This window comes from Panthera uncia, chromosome X, assembly GCF_023721935.1.
Source record: "Panthera uncia isolate 11264 chromosome X, Puncia_PCG_1.0, whole genome shotgun sequence".
NCBI lineage: Eukaryota > Metazoa > Chordata > Mammalia > Carnivora > Felidae > Panthera > Panthera uncia.
Window position 1 is genome coordinate 96,263,086 of NC_064817.1, and position 6,000 is coordinate 96,269,085.

At 39.6% G+C, this 6,000-nt stretch overlaps 1 long non-coding RNA gene across 1 annotated transcript in view; it reads left to right on the plus strand.

Annotated features, from left to right (window-relative positions):
- The window catches only part of LOC125931943 (uncharacterized), a 406,782-nt gene extending 402,259 nt beyond the window's left edge, over positions 1 to 4,523 (plus strand). The window contains exon 4 of the long non-coding RNA XR_007460510.1: positions 4,444 to 4,523. This is a non-coding gene — a long non-coding RNA (uncharacterized LOC125931943). The remainder of the gene's footprint in view (positions 1 to 4,443) is intronic.
- The last annotated feature ends 1,477 nt before the right edge of the window (positions 4,524 to 6,000 follow it).

The following is a 6,000-nucleotide window of genomic DNA, read 5'->3' on the forward strand; positions in this document are numbered from 1 at the left end:
GAGGGACTGAGCACCTATGCACACACGGATATCCAGGTTTGGGCAACCTTCCCTTTGCCGCTATGCCCTACCAAAGTCTCAGAAATCAGCCAAGCACCATCTTGCCATGGTTCAAAATAGGAAAATTCAGAAACAGGCCAGATATCTACAATGAGCCTATTAACAACAGAACTCCGCTTATTATAATACACACTGAAGCACAACATTTCTTCAAGTATCTTCACGGCATTTGGGGCCTGAGTACACTTAAAAGAGCTCAGGTATGGCCAAGGTCAGACAGTAGGAAACCAAAGTCAAGCATAAGACAAAACAGCCACGTAATTTGTGGGTCCCCATGGCAAAATTAAAATGTGAGACCCTGGTTCAAAAGTTATTAAGAATCTCAAGACAGCAGAGCATTAAGGCAACAGTGGGATTCTTCTGAGCATAAAGCCCTGTTGGACAGTGTAAGACCCAGGCCCATGAAATAGATTCTGGCGCACCTAATGGGTTCTAAAGGAGATGCCTCCGAACAAGTCCATCTATCGGACACGTAGTTTTCCTCAGATCATCTATTTGCCATGAATGACAATGTGGAAGGGCCGTGAGAGGGAGCAAACTATGAAGCAAACAAAAGCAAACCAACCAACCAAACAAAACAACCCACATCGTGTTGTCATCATTGGATTTTGAATATTTTATTTGGGTTTTTTGTTATTGTTGTTCTTCATTCCCTAGATGGGATTTTTATGAAGACCGTAGTGAGAAAATCAAATATGTCTGACAGGAGTTAAGCTTGAACTCAGGTACATGGCCCACAGCCCCTCCTGAGAGGAAGAGGGACAAGCTCCATTTTGCACATCTTGAGGATTAATCACTGTACTGCATTCGCAATCCTAGATTCAACTACAGTTAAACTGTGCAATGCTCAAATAATTTATGGCCTTCCTGTGGCATACTGAATAATTCATACCATTGTTTCTCTCAGGGAAAAAATAAAGGCCTTGAGATACTAAGCCTGCTACTGGTTCCTGTGAAATCTTGGTAGAGACAGTAAAGGCTTTGCTTATCTTTCTGAGAGGAAGCTCCCCAGTCCCAAATAGAGCCCCATATGACCTGGAAACATGAAGCAGTCTGGTCCTGCCATGAAGACACAACATAGTGTGTTAGAGGGAAAAACAGGTCTGTTGCTTACAGGATCAAGGTCACAGATATTATCCCAGGTGTGTCCATTCACTTTTTTAATGTAATCATAGAATGAATACAAACCGGCCTTCAGACTGAGCCCTGGCCTCGGTCACCTTACAGCTCTATCACTAATCACAGTGAGATTTATGAGAGAGAGGAAGCATGATCCAGTATGTTTTATTCTACTATATCTTTAATCCGGATCTCTTTTCTGAGCTTCATGCCTGTCTCCCTACCTGCCTCTTTAACTTCCACCTGGATTTTCCCAAGGAAACCTTAAACTCAACATGCCTAGAATTAAAGCTCTCTCCCATTCCAATCCTTATCCCATCCCTGCATCCATCCAGTAGTACAAAATAAGTCTTTAAAGTTATATTTGATTCTTCCTTTGCTCATTTCCAGTCCCTTAGGGCTAAGGTGAAACTAGCTGGAGAAGTTAGGTATTAGGGGACAAGTAATATAAGTTATTACCCAAAGACATGCCAATATTGAGGAAGAAAAATGATTCCAGAATGGGCGGTCCATCCACATGGTGTGTGGTGTGGGTAAATGAACAGGAGAACTATAGTAGCTGAAGTGCGGTATCAAATGGACGTCAAAGAACCAGTGGCAATAAAAGCAAGAAACAAAGAATAGCATCAAAAACACAACTGGATTCAAATCCCAGCAACACTACCGATGAGCGTTTTTTCCCCTTCCTTACTCACGAAGTAGGAAGGGGTCAGCAAAGTTTTTGTTTTGTTTTGGTAAAAGGCCAAGTAACAAATATTTCAGGTTTTGCAGGCCACGTCGTCTCTGTAGCAACTATTTAACTCTGCAATTGTAGCATGAAAGTAATCATAGGGACATGATGTAAATGTTTGGGTGGCGCTGTGTTCCAATCAAACTTTGTTTACAAAAACAGGTGGCAGGTCATTTTTGACCCACTGGCTGTAATTTGGCAACCACTGGCATAGCCTATCCTGTGGTAACGAATTAACTCTCTAATCTTAGGGATTGAACACAAAGTTTATTTCTTGCTCATATTGTACACATGATGGATGAGGATATCTTACCCCATCTTGTACATAGTATCAATGGAACAGGTGGCCTCCAAGATGACACAGAGGGAAAGAGAAGCCTGAAGGATCCCATTAGTACAGGAAGTAGCTTACATATTTTTAGCCCATATCCACTGGCCAAAACTCAGTCTTATAACCCAACTCCACTGAAAGGGAGGCTAGTGGAGTATATTAATATTTGGTGAGCAATTCAGCCATTGCCATATGAAGCAACAATAATTTCTCTCTTGTATAGTTATTAGGATAAAACATGTAGAAAACATTTAGCACGATGCCTCACACATAAGCAGCACTCAATAAATAATCCAGTGTTCCCAATCCCTCCCTTCTAATAGCTCTACTCCTTGGCATACTAAGCAATGCCCTTCACACCCAGACAGAGCTATTTATTGAATTAACATCCACTTGCCTTTTCCATTCTGTTTCCTTTACTCTTCCCTCTTTCTTATTTCCACCCTACTAATACATATTCACTTACCTTTCCTACTCCTGCTCAAATGACATTTGACATTTAACATTTCCTTCATTTAACTTTCCCAGGCTGAGTGGCTTGGGCTCCTCCTCTGGTGCTGCCACGCTTAGTACACACCGTGCATAATGAGTATGTTGTGATGTCCTTAATTGGACGTGCATGCCTTTTCCATCAGGCCGTGAACTGCAGGAGGACAGAGCAATGTCATATTCTTGTCTTTACTTTAGCATTTACCACAGAGTCTTTAATACTGATCGACAATCCATAAGTGTTCATTAAACTCAACCGGTTAATCTTAATGGTGGGAATTCTGGTTGTAGGTATCCCATCCTCATGGTAGGAGCAGCCTGAGACATATGAAGAGCTTTTCTTGTTTATGGCAGCAATAACTCCAGGGCCTTATTAGTAGCGCCACAAAATGAGGTTTGGCACAGAAGAAGCACTTAAATGTTTGCTAAAATCTACAGAAAAGAGAAAAGCATAAAAGGTGGTTATTTGTCCTATGTAGGTCCCCCAATTTCTTTATTTTTCATAAAATCCAGTCCATTGAGGGGAAGAGTTGACTAAATTCAGGCAAAGTGATGGGTGTGAATAGTGTATATGCCCCAGAGCATATTCGTTGTCATTTCAGAATGGGTCCATCAAGTATACTTGTGAAACCATATCGAGCCGGCCATCTGTAGCCCAGGGCCAAGTGACCCTGACACCTGGGACTTCTCACTGCTGAGTGCTGAGCATTTCTGTTTAGAGACACTCCCAGAGCGGCGTCAACACTATCTATCTTGCTACACCCCTCGCTCTCAGTGGAAATCAACAAAAAAATACTGTTAAAAAAAAAACAAACCTTGCATATCTTAGTCAGGCCTTGGTCTCTTGGCTCACCTTTCCGGAAGCCATATCAAATAATGCCTTTGATTTTTTTTTAAACATCCATTGCATTTAGTGCTTCTCTATCCTTATTACTGTTATTTTAAAAAGCAATAGCAATCATAGCTATTTGTGGAGCAGACTCAATGTAACAGGGACTTTATATAAATTCCACTAAGCACTTTGAAAGCTTAAAAATACCTCTTCTGACACAGGGACTGTTGATTTGGCCTACTGTTCTATTTAGCTAACAGGGAAAATCACCATCTCATTCAAACATTGAAAATAGTAATGCATGGTCTCTGTATCTCAGGTTTAGGCCCTCACTGATAGGAAAGGCTGCAAGTAAAGGGGAGGCAGTATATAGTACATACTCTTGTGTCCAAATCTTAGGTGTGATACTAATTATATGGCCTCGAACCAGTTGCTTGACTTCTCTGAGACAGCTTCTGTGTATGTAACATGGAACTAATCATAATGCCTATTTTGAGTTATTCTAAAGGGTAAGCCAGATAATGTTTATAAAGCACTCAACAAACTTTTGGGTACATAATAAGCACCCACTAAATATAAGCTATTATTATTTTGACGATGTGGATAAAATAGGCTAGAGATGATCATGGGGGAGTGAAACAATACCCAACCCTGAGGGCAGATAAGGAAGCAGATGTAGGTTCTCATCGTACTCTAGGAAGAACATCAGTACATCTGGTGGTGAGAACCATGAGAGTATCAGAGAGGAAACACTAGTGGACAGCATGATAAGCAGTAATGTTTGGATGAATAATTCTGGAGACATTTGTTAAGCGATATCTGAGTAGGCCCCAGAGATGATATGGGGGTAGGAAGGCTGATTGTGTCTCACTTTCATTCCAGGAGAAATAATACAAGAGAGCCCTTGGGCTGTCCTTAAGGTGAGGCTCACCTTATCAAGGTAAAGGAAGGCAGAAGTCAAGGTAAAAAAACCCTGTGAAGTAAAACAAACAAAAAAAAAACCTGTGAATTAAAAAGGGTGGAATTTTTGACAACATGGATGGATCTTGAGGGCATTATGCTAAGTGAAGGAAGTCAGACAGAGAAAGACCAATACCATATGGTCTCACTTGTATGTGCAATCTTAAAAAGAAAAACAAAAACAAGGTCACAAATACAGAGAACAGATTGACTGTTGCCAGAGGTAGGAGTAGGGGGTGGGCGAAATTGGTGAAGGGGTCAAAAGGTATAAACTTCCAGTCATAAAATAAATAAGTTATAAGTATGCAATGTAAAACATGGTGACCATACTTAGCAATAGTGTATTGTATATTTAAAAGTTCTCATCACAAGAAAAACAATAGAACTATATGTGGTGATGGATGTTAACTAGACATTGTGATGATCATTTCATAATATATACAAATATCGAATCATTATGTTGTATACTTGAAACTAATGTAATGTTATATGTCAATTACATTTAAATAAAACATAAATAAATAGGTAAATAAATACATAGAAATATTTATGATATCACAGAATGGAATTCCCCTCACTCTTTTACTTTTTCTTCTTTAAGCCCTGAGTACTCAAGAAATGTGAGTTTCTGCTTTTCCCATTAAATGTCTTAATAGGACATCTTCAACTTTTTATTATGGAAAATATCAAACATTGCAAAAATAGAGTACTATAACAAACCTCCATTCTTTTATCACCCACTTTCAACAATTCTCAATTCATGGACAATCTCATTTAAACTATACCTCACCTAATTCTTGACCCCACACCTTGGATTATTTGTGGCATATCATAGGCATCAGATAATTTGGGTTTTTAAAATTTTTTTAAACGTTTATTTATTTTTTGAGAGACTGAGAGAGACAGAGCATGAGCAGGGGAGGGATAGAGACAGAGAGAGAGGAAGTCACAGAATCCAAAGCAAGCTCCAGGCTCTGAGCTGTCAGCACAGAGCCCGGCGCGGGGCTCGAACTCACGAGCTGTGAGATCATGACCTGAGCTGAAGTCGGACGCTTAACCGACTGAGCCACCAGGTGCCCTATAGGCATCAGATAATTTGATTAGTTAATATTTCAGTATTTAGGTCCAAAAATACAGATTAAAAAATAATAACTACAATACTATTATCATGCCTGAAGAAATAAACCATAATTCAGATGGCTAAGTGTGGGACTCTTGATCTCAGCTCAGGTCTTGATCTTAGGGTTGTGAGTTCAAGCTCTGCATTGGGCTCCATACTGGATGTGGAGCCTACTTTAAAAAAATGAAATGAGCCATAAATTTTAAATTTTATCAAATATTCTGTCAGTGTTCAGATACTTTCTCCACTTTGCTGTTTTTCATTTAACATTGCACCATGGAAATAATTCCACAATACTATACAGAGATATTTAAAAGAGCCTTTTAATATAATAAAGCATTCAGGTTTTCCCACGTAGA